This window comes from Moschus berezovskii, chromosome Y (genome assembly GCF_049115385.1).
Source record: "Moschus berezovskii isolate FMDL1 chromosome Y, NW_MosBer_1.0, whole genome shotgun sequence".
Taxonomy (NCBI): Eukaryota; Metazoa; Chordata; class Mammalia; order Artiodactyla; family Moschidae; genus Moschus; species Moschus berezovskii.
This window is the reverse complement of record NC_142489.1, coordinates 16,450,619-16,476,593: the sequence shown is the minus strand read 5'-3', so window position 1 is coordinate 16,476,593 and position 25,975 is coordinate 16,450,619.

Below are 25,975 nucleotides of genomic sequence, written 5' to 3'. Positions count from 1 at the left end.
ATGACTCATTGGAAAATACCCTAATGTTGGGTAAGATTGAGGGCAGGAGGAGAAGGGGATGACAGAGGATGACATGTTTGGATGGCATTGCCGATCAGTGGACATGAGTTCGGGTGGTCTCTGGGAGTTGGCATAGTCAATGAAGCAGAAATAGATGTTTTCCTGGAACTCTCTTGCTTTCTCCATGATCCAGCGGATGTTGGCAATTTGACCTCTGGTGCCTCTGGCTTTTCTAAAACCTACTTGAACATCTGGGAGTTCACGGTTCACATCATGCTGAAGCCTGGCTTGGAGAATTCTGAATAGGACATTACTCGCGTGTGAGATGAGTGCATTGCGTGGTAGTTTGAGCATTCTTTGGCCTTGCTTTTATTTGGGATTGGAATGAAGACTGAACTTTTCCAGTCCTGTGGCCACTGCTGAGTTTTCCAAATTTGCTGGAATACGGAGTGCAGCACTTTCACAGCATCATCTTTCAAGATTTGAAATAGCTCAACTGGAATTCCATCACCTCCACTAGCTTTGTTCGTAGTGATGCTTTCTAAGGCCCACTTGACTTCACAATCCAAGACGTCTGGCTCTAGGTCAGTGATCACGTTATCGTGATTATCTTGGTCGTGAAGATCCTTTTTATACAGTTCTTCTGTGTACTCTTGCCATCTCTTCTTAATATCTTCTGCTTCTGTTAAGTCCATACCATTTCTGTCCTTTATCGAGCCCATCTTTGCATGAAATATTCCCTTGGAATCTCTAATTTTCTTGAAGAGATCTCTTGTTTTTCGTATTCTGTTGTTTTCCTCTATTTCTTTGGATTGATCACAGAGGAAGGATTTCTTATCTCTCCTTGCAATTCTTTGGAATTCTGCATTCAAATGCTTCTATCTTTCCTTTTCTCCTTTGCTTTTCACTTCTCTTCTTTTCACACCTATTTGTAATGCCTCCTCAGACAGCCAGTTTGCTTTATTGCATTTCTTTTCTTGGGGATGATCTTGGTCCCTGTCTCCTGTACAATGTCACTCACCTCTGTCCAGAGTTCATCTATCAGATCGAGTCCCTTAAATCTATTTCTCACTTACACTGTATAATCATAAGGGATTTGGTTTAGGTCATATGTGAATGGCCTAATGGTTTTCCCTACTTTCTTCAATTTCAGTCTGAATTTGGCAATAAGGAGTTTAGGATCTGAGACAGAGTCAGATCCCGGTCTTGTTTTTGCTAACTGTATAGAGCTTCTCCATCTTTGGCTGCAAAGAATATAATCAATCTGATTTCGGTGTTAACCATCTGGTGATGTCCATGTGTAGCGTCTTCTCTTGTGTTGTCAGAAGAGGGTGTTTGCTATGACCAGTGCGTTCTCGTGACAAAACTCTATTAGCCTTTGCCCTGCTTCATTCCGTGCTCCAAGGCCAAATTTGCCTGTTACTCCAGGTGTTTCTTGACTTCCTACTTTTGCATTCCAGTCCCCTGTAATGGAAAGGACATCTTTTTTGGATGTTAGTTCTACAAGGTCTTGTAGGTCTTCATAGAACCGTTCAACTTCGGCTTCCTCAGCATTACTGGTTGGAGAATAGGCCTGGATTACTGTAATGTTGAATGGTTTGCCTTGGAAACGAACAGAAATCATTCTTTCATTTTTAAGATTGCATCCAAGTACTGCATTTTGGGCTCCTTGTTGACCATGATGGCTCCTCCATTTCTTCTAAGGGATTCCTGCCCACAGTAGTATATACAATGGTCATCTGAGTTAAGTTCACCCATTCCAGTCCATTTTAGTTCACTGATTCCTAAAATGTCTATGTTCACTCTTGCGATCTCCTGTTTGACCACTTCCAATTTGCCTTGATTCATGGTCCTAACATTCCAGGTTCCTATGCAATATTGCTCTTTACAGCACCGGACCTTGCTTCTATCACCGGTCACATCCACAAATGGGTATTGCTTTTGCTTTTTCTCCATCCCTTTATTCCTTCTACAGTTATTTCTCCACTGATATCCAGTAACATACTGGGCACCTGCCGACCTGGGGAATTCCTCATTCAGTATCCTATCATTTTGCCCTTTGATACTGTTCATTGGGCTCTCAAGGCAAGCATACTGAAGTGATTTGCCATTCCCTTTTCCACTGGACGACTTTGGGCTGTGTGGATTACAATAAACTGTGGAAAGTTCTAAGAGACGGGAATACCAGACCACCTTACCTGCCTCTTGAGAAACCTGTATGCAGGTCAAGAAGCAACAGTCACAATTGTACATGGAACAACAGACTGGTTCCAAATAGGAAAAGGAATACGTCAAGGCTGTATATTGTCACCTTGCTCATTTAACTTATATGCCGAGTACATCATGAGGAACACTGGGCTGGAAGTAGGACGAGCTGGAATCAAGATTGCTGGGAGAAATATCAATAACCTCAGATATGCAGATGACGCTACCCTTATGGCAGAAAGTGAAGAAGACCTAAAAAGCCTCTTGATGAAAATGAAGGAGGAGAGTGAAAATGTTTGCTTGAAGCTGAACATCCAGAAAACAAAGATCATGGAATCTGGTCCCATCACTTCACGGGAAATAGTGGAAACAGTGTCAGACTTTATTTTTTGGGGCTCCGAAATCACTGCAGATGCTGATTGCAGCCATGAAATTTAAAGACGCTTACTCCTTGGAAGGAAAGTTATGACCAACATTGATGGTATATTAAAAAGCGGAGACATTACTTTGCCAACCAAGGTCCGTCTAGTCAAGGCTATGGGTTTTCCTGTGGTCATGTATGGATGTGAGAGTTGGACTGTGAAGAAAGCTGATCACCAAAGAATTGATGCTTTTGAACTGTGGTGTTGAAGAAGAGTCTTGCGAGTCCCTTGGACTGCAAGGAGATCCCATGAGTCCATTCTAAAGGGGATCAATCCTGGGTGTTCATTGGAAGGACTGATGCTAAAGCTGAAACTGCAATACTTTGACCACCTCATGAGACGAGTTGACTCACTGGAAAAGACTCTGATGCTGGGAAAGTTTGGGGGTGGGAGGAGAAGGGGACGACGGAGAATGAGATGGCTGGATGGCATCACCGACTCTGTGGACTTGAGTTTGAGTGAACTCCGGGATTTGGTGATGCTGTGATTCATGGGGTCACAAGGAGTCAGACCCGACTAAGTGACTGAACTGAACTGAAGAGTCTTCGGCAGCGGCACAGTTGAAAACCATCATTTCTCCTTTTCTCAGTTTGCTTTATATTCCAGCTCTCACATCTGCACATGACTACTGGAAGAAAAACAGGGGCGTGTGAAGTGGAGGCCTTTGTTACCAAGGTGAATGTCTCTGCTAAATACAATGTGTAGATTTGCAATAGAGTTTTCTCCAAGAAGAAATTTTCTTTTACCTGATGACAACTCTTAACCTGATTGGAAGAATATGGTCCACTGTCATAGGCAATGGCAAAGCACTTCAGTATTTTGCCTTGATTACCCCATGATATCCATGAAAACAGAAAGATAGGACACTGAAAGATTTCGGTAGGTGTCCACTATACTTCTAGAGATCAGTGGAGAAATAACTCCAGAAATAATGAAGCAATTGACCCAAAGCAAAATCAGTAACCAGTTGTGAATGGGACTGGTGATGGAAGCAGGGTTTGATGCTATTAAGAACAATACTGCATAGAAACTTGGAATTTTAGGTCCATGAATCAAGGCAAATTGGAAGTGTCAAACAGGAGATGATAAGAGTGAACATTGACATTCCAGGAATCAGTGAACTAAGATGGAATGGGAGAATCTGTTACTGTGGGCAGGAATCCCTTTGAAGAAATGGAGTAGCCATCATAGTCAACAAAAGAGTCCAAAATGCAGTACTTGCGTGCAATCTCAAAAATGGCAGAATGATCTCTGTTCTTTTCCAAGGCAAAGGATTTACTATCGTAATAATCCAAATCTCTGCTCTTATCAGTAACACTGAAGACGCTGAAGTTGAAAATTCTATGAAGACCTACAAGACCTTCTAAAACTAACACCGAAAAACGATGTCCTCTTCATTATAGGGGACTGGAAAGCAGAAGTAGGAATTCAAGAAACACATGGAGTACCAGGCAAATTGGCCTTGGAATACAGAATGAAGCAGGACAACGGCTAATTGAGTTCTGCCAAGAGAACGCACGGGTCAAGCAAACACCCTCTTCCAACAACACAAGAGAAGACTCTACACATGGACATCACCAGATGGTCGACACTGAAATCAGATTGATTATGTTCTTGGCAGCCAAAATAGAGAAGCTCTATACATTTAGCAAAAAGAAGGCAGGAAGATGACTGTGGTTCAGATCCTGAACTCCATATTGCCAAATTCAGACGGAAGTTGAAGAAAATGGAGAAAACCACTGTATCATTCAGGTATGACCTAAATCTAATCCCTTATGACTATACACTGGAAGTGCAAAATACATTTAAGGGACTAGATTTGATTGACAGAGTGCCTGATGAGCTATGGATGGAGGTACCTGACATTGTACAGGACACAGGGATCATGACCATCCCCAGGTAAAGAAAGGCAAAAAATGGATGGCTCTCTGAGGAGGCCTTACAAATAGCTTTGAAAACAAGGGAGACAAAAAGCAAAAGAGAAAAGGAAAGATATATCCATTTGAATGCAGATTTCTAAAGAAAAGCAAGGAGAGGAAAAAAAAAGCCTTCCTCAGGGATCAGTGCAAAAAAAGAAGGGAAACAATAGAAAGCGAAAGACGAGAGATCTCTTCAAGAACATTGGAGATCCCACGAGAACATTTCATGCAAAGATGGACTTAAAAAAGCACAGAAACGGTAGGGATCTAACCGAAACAGAAAATATAAAGAAGAGGTGGTACGAATACACAGAAGAACTGTAGAAAAAAGATCTTCACGACCCAGATAATCACGATGGTGTGATCACTCACCTAGAGACAGACATCTTGGAATATGAAGTCAAGTGGGCCTTAGGCAACATCACTACGAACGAAGCTAGTGTAGGTGTTTGGATGTCAGTTGAGCTTTTTTCAAATCCTGAAAGATGATGCTTTAAAAGTGCTGCATTCAATAGGCCAGCTAATTTGGAAAATTCAGCAGTGGCCACAGGAGTGGAAAAGAGCAATATTCATTTCAATCCCAGAGAAAGGCAATGCCATAGAATGTGCAAACTACCGCACAATTGCTCTCATCTCAAATGCTAGTAAAATAATGCTCTATATTCTCCAAGCTAAGCTTCAGCAATACGTGAACTGTGAACTTCCAGATGTTCAAGCTGGTTTTAAAAACGGCAGAGGAACCGGAGATCAAATTGCCAGCATACAGAAGAGAGCTCCAGAAAAGCATCTCTGTCTTCTTTACTGACTATGCCAAAGCCTTTGACTGGGTGGATCAGTATAAATGGCGGAAAATTTGAAAGAGATGGGAATACCGGACCACCTGACCTGCCTCTTGAGAAACCTATATGCAGGTCATGAAACAACAGTTATAACTGGTCATGGAACAACAGACTGGTTCAAAATAGGAAAAGGAGTAAGTTAAGGCTGTATATTATCACCTTGCTTATTTAACTTATATGCAGAGTACATCATGAGAAGTGCTGTGCTGGAGGAAGCACAAGCTGGAATCAAGGTTCCTGGGAGAAATATCAATAACGTCAGATATGCCAACGACACCTCCCTTTCGGCAAAAAGTGAAAAATAACTAAAGAACCTCTTGATGACAGTGAAAGAGGATTGTGAAAAAGTTCGCTTAAAGCTCAACATTCAGAAAACTAAGGTCATGGTATCTGGTCCCATCGCTCTATGGCAAATAGGTGGGGAAACAGTGAAAACTGTCGCTGACTATTTCTTAGGCTCCAAGATTGCTGCAGATGGTGATTGCAGCCATAAACTTAAAAGCCACTTACTACTTCAAAGGAAAGTTATGACCAGCCTAGTCAGCATATTAAAAAGCAGAGGCATTATTTTGCCAACAAAGGTCCGTCTAGTAAAGACTATGGTTTCTCCAGTGGGCATGTATGGATGTGAGAGTTGGGCTTTAAAGAAATCTGAGCGCTGAAGAATTGATGCTTTTGAACTGTAGGGGAGGCGAAGACTCTTGAGAGTCCCTTGGACTGCAGGGAGCTCCAACCAGTCCACCCTAATGGAGATCAGTCCTGGGTGTTCATTGGAGTGATTGATGTTGAAGATGAAATTGCAATACTTTGGCCACCTGATGTGATTAAGTGACTCACTGGGGAATTTCCTGTTGCTACGAAATATTGAGGGCAGGAAGAGAAAGGGATGACAGAGGATGAGATGATTGGATAGCATCACCAACTCAATGGACATGAGTTTGTGTAAACCCAAGGAGTTGGTAACGGACAAGGAGGCCTGGCATGCTGCGGTTAATGGGTCGCAAAGAGTCGGATATGACTGAGCGACTGAAGTGAACAATACGTAGAATTTAAATAAGCAGCCTTGTCATAATCCTTTCTCTAATTGGAAGCAGTCTGTTGTTTTCCATCCAGTCCTAACTGGTGCTTCTTGGTCTGCATACAGATATTTTAGGAGGCAGGTCAGGTGATCTGGTGTTCCTATCACTTTAAGAATTTTCCAGCATTTGTTGTGATCCACACAGTCAAAACCTTTGTTATAAACAACGAAGTAGAAGAATATGTTTATTTGTTTGTTTGTTCCTGGAGCTCTCTTGTTATTTTCATGATCCCACCGATTTCGGATATTTGATTTGTGGCTTCTCTTATGGAGAACTTAAGCACTGGACATACTGATTTATACCTGGAGCCCTGAGGGAAAGCCAGTGCCACTTGCTCGTGGTCATGGTTCCCGCCAACACCAAGGTGACACAAGATCTTCAGTTTCTATGAAGTTCTGGGAAATGAGTTCTTTAAAGCCAAACAAGCAAACAGGCAAGCAAACAAAGGTGAAACCCTTGAAAACTGTCTGGGTCATATACAGAGATTTATGTCCCAGTTCTCTGAGCTCTACTCCATCTATCTACCTATTTCTCCATCTTTACCTGTTAAAAGGACATAAAGAAGGGGACTTTTGTTGGTATATGTTTAACAAAAATTGAGCTTCACTAAATTCTAAGGTAGGTCAGGTTTCGAGGTTTACCTTTTCCTTAATTTGTATCAGCCTTGCTGTGATCATGAGCGTCCACAATATTTTAACCATTTCTCATTCCCAATTGCATCTCTGGAATTTCAGAAAGATTCACTCGAGCAAAGAGCCTGTATAATTTATTTTGTCTTGAAAGAGATGCAAGAAAATTCATGGGTAATATTTTTATTCATTCCATACATCTAACAGTGGAGTAGGAAATGGCCACAGGAAGAAACTATCTTGCCTGGTAAATCCCATGAGCAGAGGAGCCTGGTGTTCTACATTTCATTTGGTTGCAAAGAGTTGGACAAGACTGAGCATATAAGCAAACATGTATCTTAGTGTGAGATGCAATTGTGTTCTATTTATTATCTCATAGGACTTTGTGTCGCTCACACTGAAGGGCTTAACATTTTTCTAAATTATCTCTGTGACTGTATTAAAGTTCACTGGCTGTCTTTTACCTTCAAAGAAAGAAGACCAAGAAGGAAACAAAAACATATCCTATGAGGAGAGTCTTATGCTTCTTCTTTACCACCCAAGATTTGAAACTTCTTTCCTAGTATACGAAATAAAGACACTGTTTTGACTTTAGAGAATCTGGGTCACTGGGATGTTTCATTTCCTATTTTGGAATGATAAACTCTAATTTAAGTTTTACTTGTCTGGACTAGTAAGGATCACAATGGAAAGATATGGAACTGAGAGGAAATGATAATCTTGATACCAACATATACCTCTTCCTTTCTAGGAGCAGGCTGCTTTATGCATTTAACAGGTCTGTCGCAGAGCAAAAAAAAAACCCAAGAACTTTCACCCCACATATACGTGGCTTTGTGTCTCTCTTTCCCATGCTGTCTCATCATTTTTTATGTCGCATGTGACAGGACTTATTAATTCCATCGTATTACCCACTTCTTTCCATAGCAAGAGTGAGCATATTCTTTATATTCTTTCCCACAAGTTACATGACCTTTACCAAGAATTTATCAGGAAGACTGGGACTCCCTTTTCTGAAGGCGTCCTCAGTATTAGGGAAGTTTTCCAGGCCTTTTTAGCATATTTGTCTATTTCACACTTTAATGAGATTGAAAAGAGGTCATGAGGGTTGTTCAATTGCCTTCATGAGCAACAGCTAAGAAGTACTTATGGAGACACCTGATGCTCAGGGGAACATGGAGATGATGTTAGGAAGAAGAAAGGATGGGCTCCACAGTGACATACTTGAAGGCCTCAGTCACAGTGGGTTAGACTACTCATTGCTACAGTAAAAGAAAAGTGGATGACGATGAAGTCATAAGCATTCATGTCATGAACCTAAGGTAGAAGTTGGAATGTCCGGTTTAGATTTGAGATCAAACTGGTTCATCCCCGCTAGGCTGGGTATCGACGATTGGATAGAGTTAATGAGAGCTAACAGGGAGAAAAAGAGACTTTTTCTTTTCCTGTAATACAAGTGAACTACTTTCATGGTTACTGAATTCTCATCAGAGCTTCCTCCACACTATTATATCAGTCACCTATCTCATGGACTCATCCGTCTCGGTTTTCCCGCAGCACCAGTTTTGCATGCCTTGCTTCATTCAACGACCTTCAACTGGTTGCCTGTTCTCCATATGATAATATACATGTTTCAATGTTTCATGTTTCAATGCTATTCTTTCCTAGCACCCCACCCTCGCCTTCTCCCACAGAGTCCCAAATTCTTTTCTTTATATATGTATCACTTTCATTGTCTCGCTTATAGCATCGTTGTTACCTCTTTCTAAATTTCATATATAAGGTTTCATATACTGCGTTGGTGTTTCTCATTCTGGCTTGCTTCCCTCTGTATAATAGGTTCCAGTTTCATCCACCTCATAGCACTGACTCAAACGTGTCCCTTTTTTAATAGCTGAATATTCCATTGTGTATATAGACAGCATCATCCTTTTCATCTTCGAACCGGACATCAAGGTTGTTTCAAAAGTCCAAGCTGTTGTCAATAGTGCTCCAATGAACATTGGAGTACATATGTCTCATTGAATTCTAGTTTTCTTGGTGTGTATGCCCAGAAGTGGGATCGCTGGGTCTCATGGTAATTCTATAGCTTTTTTTTTTTTTTTTTGTAAGAAACCTCCACACTGTCCTCCATAGTGCCTTCCCACCAACAATGTAAGAAGGTTCCCTTTCTCTGCTCCCTCTCCAGCATTGCTGGCTTGTAGAGTTTTTTGATGATAGTTTTTGATGGTAGCTTTAGACCCGTGTGAAACGGTACCTCACTGTAGTATTGATTTGCGTTTCTCTGATAATGAGTGATGTTGCGCAGATTTTCCTGTGTTTGTTAGACATCTGTATGTCTCCTTTGGAGAAATCTCTTTAGTTCTTTGTGCCACTTTTTGATGGATTGCTTATTTTTCTGATATTGAGCTGCTTCTATATTTTGGAGATTACTTTGTTTTCAGTTACTTTCTTTACTCTTATTTTCTCCCATTGGTAAGGCTGCCTTTTCACCTTGCGTATGGTTTCCTTCATTGTGTAAAACTTTCAAGTTTAATGAGGTCCCATGTTTGTTTTAGTTTTTATTTCCATCACTCAGGTGGGCCACAGAGAATCATGCTGTGATTTGTGTTACAGTCTGTTCTACCTACGTTTTCCTCTGAGAGTTATATAGTTTCTAGACTTACGTTTATATCTTTAATCCGTTTTAATTGTATTATTGTATAGGGTGGTAGAATGTGTTTTAGCACATTCTTTTACGGTTGTTGACCATTTTCTCCAGCACTGCTTTTTAAAGTGGTTTCTCTCCTCCATTATATATTTCTGCCTCCTTTGTCAAAGATAAAGTGTCCATATGTGTGTGGATATATCTCTGAGCTTTCTATATTGTTCCATTAATCTATATTTTTGTCTTGTGCCAGTACCTTACTTTCTTGATGACTGTAGCTTTGTAGTATGACGTGAAGTAAGGCAGGTTGATCCCACTATTTCCATTCTTCTTTTTCAAGATTGCTTTGGCTATTAGAGGTTGAAATTGTTTGTTCTTGTTCTGTGGAAACAACAACACTCATTTTCACATATTGATTCTTCTGATCTAAGAAGCTGACATATTTCTCGGTCTGTTTCTATTATCTTTATTTCTGCAGTGTTTTAGGTTTCTATATATAAATACAGGTCTTTTGTTTCTTTAGGTAAATTTATTCCTAAGTACTTTGTACTTCTCTTTGCAATGGAGAATGGGATTTTTCCCATTAAAATTCTGAAAACATTATCAGTTTATGGGTCAGAGAGTTCTTTAACAGTTTCCTTTCCGTGAGAACCTGGGTATGAACTGTAGGCTTCTTTTGAACTTTAAAGCTTATTTTCAAGAGGTAGTGGTGTATGTCTTTTCAAGGTTTGCTGTAACAGCATGCCATATAGCAGGTAGCCTCAATAAAGATTTTCTCACACTTCCAGGGATCTAGCCAGTAATCAAAGGGTTACAAGATTTTCTTTCTTCTGAGGCCTCTTTTGGATGGTAAAACATCTTCACATGGCTTTGTCTCCACATATTAATGTCTCTGTGTTTTCTGTGTCTGCTCTCCTGTCCTTGTAAAAACCCAGTCCTCTGTATCACAATATCTACCTAAAAACCCTATTGGCAAAAAGGTTCAGAAAGAAATTATACATTGCTCACAATTTTGACTCTGTACAAGGTACAGTGAGTTCAGTTCAGTCGTTCAGTCATGTCCGACTATCTGTGACCCCATAAATCACAGCACACCAGGCCTCCTTGTCCATCACCAATTCCCAGAGTTCACTCAAACTCATGTCCATCGAGTCGGTGATGCCATCGTCTTCAAAGTACACATTTTGAGAGGACAAAATTATTCTACAATATTGATTTTCTTCTTTTCACTTGTTACTGTTGTATACTAATCTGTCTCTGAGTGTTCACCCCACTAATCAGATCTACCCAATTCAGAAAGCAGATTGTCAAGAAAAATGGGTTTTGGGGACTAATTCAACTGTGAACAAGATTCAGAGTTTCTTGCCAACCTCCATATCCTCAACATAAAGACATTAGGGAAAGAAAAATATTTATTTTATATAAGTATTAAACCAAACTGTGATGCACATATACGAACTACAAAATTGTTTTAAAGTCAAAATATATATATATATTATATTTGTCTACTTGGAAATCAGTTCATTACAATATTTTCAAAGTTATAAGTATTCTTCAAATAGACCTGATGACATCTGTCACAGCAATCTGGTCCTTAATTAACTTGATCATTGGGGTAGCCATCAGTGTTTGCTAATTTGTTTTTATTACTATTATTATTTTAAATGTATTTATTTTAATTAGAGGCTGATTACTTTCCAATGTATTGGTTTTGCCATACATTGACATGAATCCACCCCGGGTGTACATATGTTCCCCTTCTAGACCCCCGTCCAACTCCCTCCTCATCCCATACCTCTAGTTCATCCCAGTGCACCAGTTAATTTGTTTCATACTGGAAAAGGATAAACTTCTCATGTACACATGACAGAATGTGGTTTTGAAATGAGACACTCTCTCATCCACAGAAGTGAGACATAGATGTTACTGCTAAAAATACCCAATATTATTAGGCTAAGATACTTTCAAAGATTGACGTTTACATACTAGAGGTTTTCTTTGCACAATAATGCAAGATATGTGGCTTATTCCTTTAATTAAACCAAACTCCTCAAACCCAACTCACTTAGAGGAAAGGTAAGTGAGAGACGCCGGCCCCGGCGGCGCAGACGCGACGCGAGAGACGCCGGCCCTGGCGCAACGAACCACGCAAAGAGGCGCGGCCGTGAGGAGCTACCCCACGCCTGAGGCCAGGGCCGGCGGCCGAGAGGAGCTACCCCACGTCCAACAGGCGGTGGCTGCGCGGGCGCAGGAGGGCCGAGAGGAGCTACTCCGCGTTCAAGGTCAGGAGGGGCGGCCTCGAGGAGATACCCCTCACCCAAGGTAAGGTACAGCAGCTGCACTTTGCTGGAGCGGCTGTGAAGAGATTTTCCACGACCAAGGTAAGAGAAACCCAAATAAGACGGTAGGTATTGCTAGGGGGCACCAGAGGGCGGACAGACTGATATCATAATCACAGGAAACTAGCCAATCTGATCACATGGACCACAGCCGAATGTGGTCCACTGGAGAAGGGAATGGCAAACCACTTCAGTATACTTGCCTTGAGAACCCCATGAACAGTAACAAAGGGCAAAATGATAGGATACTGAATGAGGAATTCCCCAGGTCAGTAGGTGCCCAGTATGCTACTGGAGTTCAGTGGAGAAATAACTATAGAAGGAATAAAGGGATGGAGCAAAAGCAAAACCAATACCCAGTTGTGGATGTGACCACTGATAGAAGCAATGTTCGGTGCTGTAAAGAGCAGTATTGCATAGGAACCTGGAATGTTAGGTCCATGAATCAAGGCAAATTGGAAGTGGTCAAACAGGAGATGGCCAGAGTGAACGTTGACATTCTAGGAATCAGTGAATTAAAATGGACTGGAATGGGTGAATTTAACTCAGACGACCATTATATCTACTACTGTGGGCAGGAATCCCTTAGAAGAAATGGAGGAGCCATCATGGTCAACAAAAGAGTCCGAAATGTAGTACTTGGATGCAATCTTAAAAATGACAGAATGATTTCTGTTCGTTTCCAAGGCAAACCATTCAATAATACAGTAAACCAGGCCTATGCCCCAACCAGTAACGCTGAAGAAGCCGAAGTTAATCGGTTCTATGAAGACCTACATGACCTTTTAGAACTAACACCCAAAAAAGATGTCCTTTTCATTATAGGGGACTGGAATGCAAAAGTAGGAAGTCAAGAAACACCTGGAGTAACAGGCAAATTTGGCCTTGGAGCACGGAATGAAGCAGGGCAAAGGCTAATAGAGTTTTGTCAAGAGAATGCACTGGTCATAGCAAACACCCTCTTCCAACAACACAAGAGAAGACTCTACACATGGACATCACCAGATGGTCAACACCGAAATCAGATTGATTATATTCTTTGCAACCAAAGATGGAGAAGCTGTATACAGTTAGCGAAAACAAGACCAGGAGCTGACTGTGGCTCAGATCATGAACTCCTTATTGCGAAGTTCAGACTTAAATTGAAGAAAGTAGGGAAAACCACTAGACCATTCAGATATGACCTCAATCAAATCCCTTATGATTATACAGTGGAAGTGAGAAATAGATTTAAGGGACTAGATCTGATTGATAGAGTGCCTGATGAACTCTGGACGGAGGTTCGTGACATTGTACAGGAGACAGGAACCAAGACCATCCCCATGGAAAAGAAATGCAAAAGAGCGAAATGGCTGTCTGAGGAGGCCTTACAAATAGCTGTGAAAAGAAGAGAGGCAAAAAGCAAAGGAGAAAAGGAAAGATATAAGCATCTGAATGCAGAGTTCCAAAGAATAGCAAGGAGAGATAAGAAAGCCTTCCTCAGTGATCAATGCAAAGAAATAGAGGAAAACAACAGAATAGGAAAAACAAGAGAGCTCTTCAAGAAAATTAGAGATTCCAAGGGAACATTTCATGCAAAGATGGGCTCAATAAAGGACAGAAATGGTTTGGCTGCTATCCAAAAGTCTACATGCAAATAAATGCTGGAGGGGGTGTGGAGAAAAGGGAACCCTCTTACACTGTTGGAGGAAATGCAAACTAGTACAGCCACTATGGAGAACAGTGTGGAGATTCCCCAAAAACCTGGAAATAGAACTGATATATGATCCAGCAAATCCACTCCTGGTCTTACACACTGAGGAAACCAGAAATGAAAGACACACATGTATTCCAATGTTCATTGCAGCACTGCTTATAATAGGGAGAACATGGAAGCAACCGAGATGTCCATCTGCAGATGCACGGATCAGAAAGCTCTGGTACATCTACATAATGGAGTATTTTTCAGCCGTCAAAAAAATGCATTTTTGTCAGTTCCAATGAGGTGGATGAAATTGGAGCCTATTTTACAGAGTGAAGTAAGCCAGAAAGAAAAACATCAATACAGTATACCAATGCATATATTGGGAATTTAGAAAGATGGTAGCCTAAACCCTGTATACGAGACAGCAAAAGAGACATAAGTGTATAGAACAGTCTTTGGGACTCTGTGTGAGAGGGTGATGGTGGGATGATTTGGGAAAATGGCATTGTAACATGTATATAATTTGAACTGAATCACCAGTCCAGGTTCGAGGTATGATACAGGATGCTTGGGGCTGGTGCACGGGGATGACCTGGAGGGAGGATATGGGGAAGAGGGAGGTGGGCTGGGGGTTCAAGAAAGGGAACACATGTACACCCGGGGCAGATTCGTGTCAATGTATGGCAACACCAACCAATATATTAATGTAAAGTAATTCGCCTCCAATAAAAAAAATAAAATAAAATGTTACAGTTTCCAGTTTTTAAAAAAAATTGTTTGTGGATTATAAGGGATGCTTGTAATATATTTAATAGAAAATGATTGTAGGAATTGTTTGAATTGCCTAGAAATATAGGCAGGGCTTTTTTTCTGTTTTTATAGAACTAGGTGTTCCCATTATAGGAAAACAAGTTAACAGGTGGGTTACAACATGTCGTGTAGCCTCACCTTGAAGAGGTGTGACCCATATTAAACAGGAATTCGTGTCGATTGAGACATATAAGAAGGAAGAGCGAGAAATTTCAGGACAATGCATTACACCCATTGGCCATAGTTCGTTAGGATGTAATCTTTGAGCATTTATGCCTTGTGCAATAGATCGAAGATGTAAGGGCCTTCAAGTAGGGCAACTAATAATAATTTCTTTAGCATGGCAGTATGGAATTTTCCAAATTTGGTGGAATGAACCAGCATTATTGCAAAATAGATCATGTGGCTCTTCAGGAGTAGCAAAACGACAAGCTTATCAGCTTGTTCGTTGCCATGAGCCACAGGGCCAGAAAACAAGAATGTGCTCGGATATGGGTAATATGAGTAGAGGAAGTGCAGTTCTTAATAAGAGATTGTAGTTCGATAAAATGTTGAATAATAGACTGATTAGAATTTATGATTGAAGTTTTGATAGATTATAATACAAATATTGAATATAAAAAATCATAAACTATATTAATATGGTAAGGATGTAGGTGAATAACCTGAATGAGAGCATATAATTCATTTTGTTGAGAAGAGTGAGATTTAGTATAAAGAACGTTATACTCTTCGAGAGACCAGAATGAGGCTTTAACATTTTTAGTCCCGTCTATATAAAAATCTGTACAATCATAAGGGATTTGATTTAGGTCATATGTGAATGGTCTAGAGGTTTTCCCTACTTTCTTCAATTTAAGTCTGAATTTGGCAATAAGGAGTTCATAATCTGAGCCACAGGCAGCTCCTGGTCTTGTTTTCTCTAACTCTATACAGCTTCTCCATCTTTGGCTGCAAAGAATATAATCAATTTGATTTCGGTGTTGACCATCTGGTATTGTCCATGTGTAGAGTCTTCCCTTGTGTTGGAATTGGAAGCGGGTGTTTGCTATGACCAGTGCGTTCTCGTGACAAAACTCTATTAGCCTTTGCCCTGCTTCATTCCGTGTTCCAAGGCCAAATTTGCCTGTTACTCCAGGTGTTTCTTGACTTCCTCCTTTTGCATTCCAGTTCCCTATAATGAAAAGGACATCTTTTTTGGATGTTAGTTCTAAAAGGTCTTGTAGGTCTTCATAGAACCGTTCAACTTCGGCTTCTTCAGCGTTACTGGTTGGGGCATAGGCCTGGATAACTGTAATATTGAATGGTTTGCCTTGGAAACGAACAGAAATCATTCTGTCGTTTTTAAGATTGCAATCAAGTACTGTGTTTCGGACTCCTTTGTTGACCATGATGGCTCCTCCATTTCTTCTAAGGGATTCCTGCTCACAGTAGTAGATATGATGGTCATCTGAGTTAAGTTCACCCATTCCAGTCCATTTTAATTCAATGATTCCTAGAATGTCTATGTTCACTCTTGCCATCTCCTGTTGACCACTTCCAATTTGCCTTGATTTATGGACCTAACATTCCAGGTTCCTATGCAATATTGCTCTTTACAGCACCGGACCTTGCTTCTATCACCGGTCACATCCACAAATTGGTATTGGTTTTGCTTCTGCTCCATCCCTTCATTCTTCTGGAGTTCTTTCTCCACTGATATCCAGTAGCATACTGGGCACCTACCGACCTGGGGAATTCCTCATTCAGTATCCTATCAATTTGCCCTTTGATACCGTTCATGGGGTTCTCAAACAAGTATACTGAAGTGGTTTGCCATTCCCTTCTCCAGTGGACCACATTCAGCTGTGGTCCATGTGATCAGATCGACTAATTTCCCGTGATTATGATTTCAGTGTTTCTGCCCTCTGATGCCCCCTCGCAATACCTACCGTCTTATTTGGATTTCTCTTACCTTGGACGTGGGATATCTCTTCACAGCTGCTCCAAGAAAGTGCAGCCGCTGCAGCTTAACTTGGATGAGAGGTATTTCCTCAAGGACGCCCCTCCTGACCTTGAACGTGGAGTAGCTCCTCTCGGCCCTCCTGCGCCTGCGCAGCCACGGCCTATTGGAGGTGGGGTAGCTCCTCTCGGCCACTGGCCCTGGCCTCAGTCTTGGGGTACCTGCTCACGGCCGCGCCTCTTTGTGTGGTCGGTTGCGCCGGGGATGGCGTCTCTCGTGTCTGCGTTTCTGAAGACGCCAATCATACAGTGGAAGTGAGAAATAGATTTAAGGGACTAGATCTGATAGAGAGAGTGCCTGATGAACTCTGGACGGAGGTTCGTGACACTGTACAGGAGACAGGGACCAAGACCATCCCCATGGAAAAGAAATGCAAAAAAGCAAAATGGCTGTCTCAGGAGGCATTACAAATAGCTGTGAAAAGAAGAGAAGTGAAAAGCAAAGGAGAAAAGGAAAGATATAAACATCTGAATGCAGAGTTCCAGAGAATAGGAAGGAGAGATAAGAAAGCCTTCCTCAGTGATCAATGCAAAGAAATAGAGGAAAACAACAGAATGCGAAAGATAAGCGATCTCTTCAAGAAAATTAGAGATACCAAGGGAACATTTCATGAAAAGATGGGCTCGATAAAGGACAGAAATGGTATGGACATAACAGAAGCAGACAATATTAAGAAGAGGTGGCAAAAATACAAAGAAGAAATGTACAAAAAAGATCTTCACGACCAAGATAGTCACGATAACGTGATCATTGACCTAAAGCCAGACATCTTGGAATGTGAAGTCAAGTGGGCCTTAGAAAGCAACACTACGAACAAAGCTAGTGGAGGTGATGGAATTCCAGTTGAGCTATTTCAAATCTTGAAAGATGATGCTGAGAAAGTGCTGCACTCAATATGCCAGCATATTTGGAAAACTCAGCAGTGGCCACAGGACTGGAAAAGGTCAGTCTTTATTCCAGTCCCAAAGAAAGGCAATGCCAAAGAGTGCTCAAACGACCGCACCAATAGCAATCATCTCACACGCTAGTAAAGTCATGCTCAATATTCTCCAGGCCAGGCTTCAGCATTGTGTGAACCGTGAACTCCCAGATGTTCAAGCAGGTTTTAGAAAACGTAGAAGAACCAGAGAACAAGTTGTCAACATCCCTGGATCATGGAGACAGCAAGAGAGTTCCAGGAGAGCATCTATTTCTGCTTCATTGACTATGCCAAAGCCTTTGACTCTGTGGATCACAATAAACTGTGGAAGATTCTGAAAGAGATAGGAATACCAAACCACCTGACCTGCCTCTTGAGAAGCCTGTATGCAGGTCAGGAAGCAACAGTCAGAACTGTACATGGAACAACAGACTGGTTCCAAGTAGGAAAAGGACTACGTCAAGGCTGTATATTGTCACCTTGCTTATTTAAACTTGTATGCAGTGTACATCATGAGGAACGCTGGGCTGGAAGAAGCACAAGCTGGAATCAAGATTGCTGGGAGAAATATCAATAACCACAGATATGCAGATGACACTACCCTTATGGCAGAAAGTGAAGAGGAGCTAAAAAGCCTCTTGATGAAAGTGAAAGAGGAGAGTGAAAAGGTTGGCTTGAAGCTCAACATTCAGAAAACAAATATCATGGCATCTGGTCCCATCCCTTCATGGGAAATAAATGGAAAAACAGTGGAAACAGTGTCAGACTTTATTTTTGGGGGGGCTCCAAAATCACCGCAGATGCTGACTGCAGCCGTGAAAATAAAAGACGCTTACTCCTCGGAAGGAAAGTTATGACCAACCTTGATAACATATTAAAATGCAGAGACATTACTTTGCCAACCAAGGTCCGTCTAGTCAAGGCTATGGTTTTTCCTGTGGTCATGTTTGGATGGAGAGTTGGACTGTGAAGAAAGCAGATCGACAAAGAATTGATGCTTTTGAACAGTGGTGCTAGAGAAGTCTCTTGAGAGTCCCCTGGACTGCAAGGAGACCCAACCAGTCCATTCTGAAGGAGATCAATCCTGGGTGTTCATTGGAAGGACTGAAGCTAAAGTTGAAACTCCAATACTTTGGCCACCTCATGCGACGAGTTGACTCACTGGAAAAGACTCTGATGCTAGGAAAAGTTGGCGGTGGGAGGAGAAAGGGACGACCGAGAATGAGTTGGTTGGATGGCATCACCGACTCTGTGGACATGAGTTTGAGGGAACTCCTGGAGTTGGTGATGGACAGGGAGGCCAGATGTGCTGTGATCCATGGGGTCGCGGAGAGTCGGACACGCCTGAGCGACTGAACTGAACTGATAAATATATATATAAAAAAAATCAGCTTGAGGTATAGGATGTGATGTGACAATGCGACAGATAATATATTCAGTACTTTTGAAGAAATTGCAAAGTGTGTTAAAGGATAATGAAATGAAAATTTCCAGAATATTTTCAAAAGGCTCTTTGGAAGATAGTAGAAGTTTGCAAACCACTCTCAAATTGAGATTTACTAATAGGTACTACATTGGAAGCACTGATGCTAAAGCTGAAACTGCAACACTTTGGCCACCTCAAGCGACGAGTTGACTCACTGGAAAAGACTCTGATGCTGGGAAAGGTTGGGGGAGGGAGGAGAAGGGGACGACAGAGCATGAGATACCAGGATGGCATCGCTGACTCTGTGGACATGAGTTTGAGTGAACTCCGGGAGTTGGTGATGGACAGGGAGGCCTGGCGTGCTGCGATTCATGGGGTCGCGGAGAGTCGGACACGACTGAGCGACTGAACTGAACTGAACTGAATTACAATTTTATAAGAATCAGAGCCAATTAGAGCTCCAGTTCTATTTTTCCCACTGATAATTATTTTAGCAATCAAATCAAGAGAGAGTGTAAGTGATCTTGTCCCTGTAAAAAAGGGTGTATATCCATTCTATCAGGCGTTCTTGCTGGGCAAGAAGTCCTGTAGGGGACTGGAGAGAGGGAAGGGTAAATAACTCTAAAGGTATCTCAAGTCTGATAGGAGAAAGAATTTGCTTTTGAAATTTATTTTGCGTTATGCAGAATTCTTCTCGTGCCTTTTGGGAGAGTGAACGAGGGCTATTTTGATCAGAAACTCCTTTTAAAGTGTTAAATAAGTCAGTTGATACTCTGCAATACCCAAAGTAGGTCTACTCCAGGTTATATGCCTAAAATTTTTGAAAATCAGTCAAGGTTGATAATTTATCAACACGAATCTGTGCAAGATGAGGAGTGATACGTTGTCTAATAGCATTAAATCCCAAGTAATTGTAAGGTGCAGAGGATTGAATCTATTCAGGGGCAATGATTAATCGAGACTCTTTTAAGTGTTGTTGAGCTACATCAAACATCTGCTGAGTTTTTAAAATAGAAGGAGCTGAAAACAATATATCATCCGTATAGTGAACAATAGCATAGTTATGAAATTGCTTTCGCACAGGTTCAAGAGCTTTGGCTACACAACATTGAAACATGGCACAAGAATTTATCATTCCTTGAGTCAATGCAGTCCATTGATACTATTTGTGAGGCCTGATATGATTAGGATAAGGGAGAAAGTAAATATTTCTCGGTCTAGTGGGTGTAAAGGTATAGTAAAAAATCAATCCTGCAAGCCTATGATAATAATATTCCAGTTTTGAGGAATAGTGGCAGGTGATGGAATTCATGGTTGCACTGCACAGATAGGTTTCATGGATGCATTAATCTTTCAAAAGTCAGTTAAAAGACGCCATTTGTTAGATTTCTTCTTTATCACAAAAATGGGAGTATTCCAAGGAGAACATGATTCCTCAATATGTTTTAATTTCAATTGTGTATCCTCCATTGTAGTTCCTTCCGTTCAGTTCAGTTCAGTTGCTCAGTCGTGTCTGACTATTTGCCACCCTATGAATCACAGCGTGCCAGGCATCCCTGTCCAACACCAACTCCCGGTGTTCACTCAAACTCATGTCCACAGAGTCGGTGATGCCATCCAGCCACCTCATTCTCTGTCATCCCCTTCTCCTCCCGCCCCCAATCCCTCCCAACATTAGAGTCTTTTCCAGTGAGTCAATTCTTCTCATGAGGTGTCCAAAGTATTGGAGTTTCAGCTTTAGCATCAGTCCTTCCAATGAACACTCAGCACTGATCTCCTTCAGATTGGACTGTTTGGATCTCTCTGCAGGCCAAGGGACTCTCAAGAGTCTTTTCCAACACCACAGTTCAAAAACATAAATTCTTTGGCGCTCAGCTTTCTTCACAGTCCAACTTTTGTAAGGGGCCACTGCTCTGTCCAAATAGGCTCGTCATATTTCAAAGTTATTTTAATAATTATATTGTTTATTAAATGAGCAGTGGCCCGTAGGAAAAATATGGAATATATATTTGATTTTGTCACTGCATAAGTAAATCTCTTCTTATTAAATTAAGGGGAGCATCGATCATATAAGGTTTTAAAGTTGCAGGTTGGCTTTCTGGTCACTCACGTGGATATATTTGGACATTTTAGTAAGCCTCCTGTACCTTACTTTGAGATACTCCTGCAATTTAACAAGAATTTATTTGTAAATGCCCAGGTTTGGGCAATAAATGTTTTGTAATAATAGTAATATCGGATTCAGTATCAAGAACACCAGAAAATATTTTGCAATTAATTTTAATACTTATATTTGGTCGTGCATGTTCAGATACTATTGATGTTCATAAGAATTGCTTTTAATCTGATTTACCTAATTCACCTGTCTGTATATCATTCAGTTCAGTTCAATTCAGTCGCTCAGTCATGTCCAACTCTTTGTGACCCCATGAACTGCAGCACGCCAGGCCTCCCTGTCCATCACCAACTCCCGTACCCACCATGTCCATCGAGTCAGTGATGTCATCCAACTGTCTCATCCTCTGTCGTCCCCGTGTCCTCCTGCCCTCAATCTTTCCCATCATCAGGATTTTTTTCAAATGAGTCAGCCCTTCGCATCAGGTAGCTGAAATACTTGAGTTTCAGCTTAAACATCATTCCTTCCAATCAATAACCAGGACTGATCTCCTTTAGGATTGACTGGTTGGATCTCCTTGCAGTCCAAGGGACGTTCAAGTCTTCACCAACACCACAGTTCAAAAGCATGAATTCTTCGACGCTCAGCTTTGTTTATAGTCCAACTCATCATCCATCCATGGCCAGTGGAAAAACCATAGCCTTGACTAGACGGACTTTGTTGGCAAAGTAATGTCTCTGCTTTTTACTATGCCTTCTAGCTTGGTCATGATTTCCTTCCAAGGAGGAAGGGTCTTTTAATTTTATGGCTTCAATCACCATCTTCATTGATTATGGAGCCCAGAAAAATAAAGTCAGCCACTGTTTCCACTGGTTCCCTATCTATTTGCCATTCAGTTCAGTTCAGTTGATGCATTAAAGGAGTTAATAGAAATGTAAGGTGAAAGAAGTAATTGGGCAATTGGTCCCCCTTTTTGAATTATGATAGTTTCTGAGATGATATCATACTTTTACTTTCTCCCTTATAATCTGAATCAATGATTCCAGAATGAATAGAAATTGCCTTAGAATTCAGACTATATCGGCCAAATATAAGGTCAAAGGTTTGTGGGAGTTAAGTGTCCATAAAGTCCGGTAGGTATTCTAGAAGGGACTGTTTGAGGAAAAACAGAAAGTCTTTCAGGGCTTGTATATCGACAGCAGCCCTGCCAAATGTTGAAGGTTTGAGAGACAAGATGGAGTTTGCCCCTGATTTTTGTTGATGGGGACCTGGGGAATCCCCATCTTTGAGTTTTCCAAAATAGGGTTCCCTTCAAATGATATTTAGATCAAGGTTGTACCCATTTACAACATCGAGGGCAGATTCCTGGAGGCTTTTTAGTAGTTTTACTTTATTCTGTGTGTTTTTTTTAGGGCAATCAGTATTTTTTTTTTTTTAATGGCTCTTATCCCCACAAACTAAACGCCCTCCATTCCCCTTTTTAAAGGAAGTAGTCATTGCTTCAGCTAACATTTGCATTTTCTGAGTTTCTAACCCTAAGGTGCAACAAGCCTTCAAATAATCAAGAACATTCCTGGTCTCACAAATCAGACTGATGGCTCTCTGACAATCCTGATTTTCATTCTCCATACACAAGCAGTTTTTCAAATAGCATTTTGGCCTCCTTTCTGAAAACAATAAAGGAGATAGCAACTCCCAGTGTAGCTAAAGAATAAAATAAAATTCAAATAGAAGAAGCCATAGTGTTTAGAAGTTACAGCCTTTTCCATTTGTTGTATGTGAGAAAAATCAACGCCTTTGTATTGAGGCATTAGTTACCCTTGAGAATTATCATTTCTTAACAAAGGAGAGAGAAAAAGATCATCGGCCTCAGAGACTCGAGATGGCAAATTCAGTAAATCAGAAAGCATTTGTCGTGAAGGAGAATGAGTGCATCGTCTGTTTTCATAAATTTGAGTGCGTGTTAGGGGCTTTTCATTGTTATATATATATATATATATATATATATATATATTTCCAAATGTCATTGTGAAGGTAAAGTCGCTCAGTCGTGTCCGACCCTTAGCGACCCCATAGATGGCAGCCAACCAGAATACCGGACTGAGGTGCCATAGCCTTCTCCCCCTATGTCATATATATATAGTTCAGTTCCGTTCAGTCGCTCAGTCGTGACCGACTCTTTGAGACCCCATGAATCACAGCATGCCAGGCCATCCACCATCTCATTCTCTGTCGTTCCCACCCCCAATCCTTCCCAGCATCAGAGTCTTTTCCAGTGAGTCAACTCGTCGCATGAGGTGGCCATAGTATTGTAGTTTCAGCTTTAGCATCAGTCCTTCCAATGAACACCCAGGATTGATCTCCTTCAGAATGGAATGGTTGGATCTCCTTGCAGTCCATAGGACTCTCAAGAGTCTTCTCCATCAGCACTGTTCAAAAGCATCAGTTCTTCGGCGATCAGCTTTCTTCACAGTCCAACTCTCACATCCATACATGACCACGGGAAAAACCATAGCCTTGACTAGATGGACCTTTGTTGGCAAAGTAACGTCTCTGCTTTTTAATATACTATCCAAGTTGGTCCTAACTTTCCTTCCAAGAAGTAAGCGTCTTTAAATTTCGTGGCTGCAATCAGCATCTGCAGTGGTTTTTGTTGATACTTCTGATGCTCTCTTTGACTATATTGTTGTCTTTAGTGTCAAAGAAAGCATCAGAAGTATCAACATCAGATTCATCTTGTCCTCAAATCGGGTGATCTTTGGCTTCACTTCCATTAGAAGAGGAGGACGAGCGCTAGGGACAACCGGAGCAGGGATGGTGGGAAAGTTTTGAAACATTGTATGTTGCTCTAATTGGGCTTTTTGTAAAGTCTCATCATCTAATTTATATTCGTATAACATGAGCATTCGCTTGATGAGGAATATGGGGTTTGCAGATAGGATTGCCTTGAAATGAAAAGATCAAGGCTTTAATGAGGGCCCACAAGGGTCAGAAATTTGTTACAACATTTACTCCCCATCCTGTGGCTCGTTCAACATATTCTTTAACCTGCTTTCAAATTTCTAAATCCAAACTTCAGGGAAGCAGGGATTCTATTCAGCCACTGTTTGGAGATGAGCCTGTATCTGCTGATGCGAAACCAAAAGTCGTTGAACCTTACATAAATGATGAAGTAAAGTAGAAAGGAGGTGGGACTTTCCAGCCATTTCTCTCATAACCCTGCATTTACCGACCTCCATAGGTCCTAACAGCCATTCAGTCTGCTTGCCAAGGGTGCTCACCAGGTCCCTGTTGGGGCGCCAGCAGTCACAGTCGGCGTAGACTGGGACCTAGGGACTGGAGTTGATGAGAGGAATGCCGGGGACCCAAGTGTTGAGTGAAACAAGGGTACTTTATTTGAAGAAACACATGCTTATATATCTTCAGTAAAATGATTACTCAGTCATGAAAAAGAATGAAATTCCACCAATTGCAACATAATGGATAGTCTTTTCAGTCCAAAGTCACTGAAGAGAGTCACTGAAGGGAGTCAATGAAGGGAATCCCAGCAGGTGTCTTTTCCCATGATCTCAGACCTGAGAACTGCATGCAGCTCTTATCGTTCCTCTTTTGCAGGAACTGATAATGAACAGAGAGTCCTTGAGATACAGCACACAAAGAAGACAACATATTGGATCCCTTAAAGTCGAATGCATCCTGACAGACCCAGACATTCTGGAATGCAAAATCACGTAGGCATTAGGAAACATCAGTAAGAACAACGTTGTTGGAAGAGATGAATATCCAGTTGAGTTATGTATAATTCTAACCGATGACGCTGTGAAAATGCTGCACTCAATATGCAGGCAAATTAGGAAAACTCAGCAGTGGCCAAAGAACTGGAAAAGATCAGTTCACTCCAATCTCATTAAAAGGCAATGCGAAAGACTGTTTGAACTACTGCACAATTGCACTCATCTCACACAGAGCAAAAAGTAATGCCTGAGATTCTCCAAGGAAAGTGTCAACAAATGAAGAATTTCCAGAGGTTCAAACTGGATTAGGAAAGGCAGAGCAACCAAAGACTAAATTGCCAAAACCCATTGTGTGATTGAAAAAGCAAGACAGTTCCAAAAAACATCTATTTTTGCTTTAATGACTATGCCAAGGAAAAGACTCTCATGCTGGGAGGGATTTGGGGCAGGAGGAGGCAGGGAAGACAGAAAATGAGATGGCTGGATGGCATCACCGACTCGATGGACATGGGTTTGAGTGAACTCCGGGAGTTGGTGATGGACAGGGAGGAATAGCGTGCTGTGATTCATGGGGTTGCAAAGAGTCGGACACTTCTGAGTGACTGAACTGAACTGAACCGAACCGAACTGAAAGTCTGACTTGTAGAACATGAAAAACTGGAACATTCCTCAAGAGATGGGAATCCCAGGCCACCTGACCTGCTTCCACAGAAATCTGTATGCAGGTCAAGTTGCAACAGTACCATGAACTTGGAAAAATGGACTGGTTCCAGAGGGGGAAAGTGGTACCTCAAGGCTCTCTATTGTCACCAATTTATTCAAACGCAGACTACATCATGCGAAATGCCGGGCTGGATGAAGCACAAGCTGGAATCAAGTTTGCTGGGAGAAATGTCAATACTCACAGATATGCAGATGATACTCATCTCATGGCAGAAAGTGAAGAGAAAGTACAAAGCCTCTTGCTGAAAGTGAAAGAGAGGAGTTGAAAAGGTGGCTTAAAACTGAACGTTCAAAAAATGAAGATCATGGCATCTGGTCCCACCACTTTATGGAAAATAGATGGGGAAACACTGGAAACTGTGACAGGCTTTGCTTTTTGGGCTCCAAAATCACTGTAGATGCTGACCGCAGCGGTGAAATTAAAAGACGCTTGCTCCTTGGAAGAAAGTCTGTGAAAAATATAGACATTATTGCAAAACCAC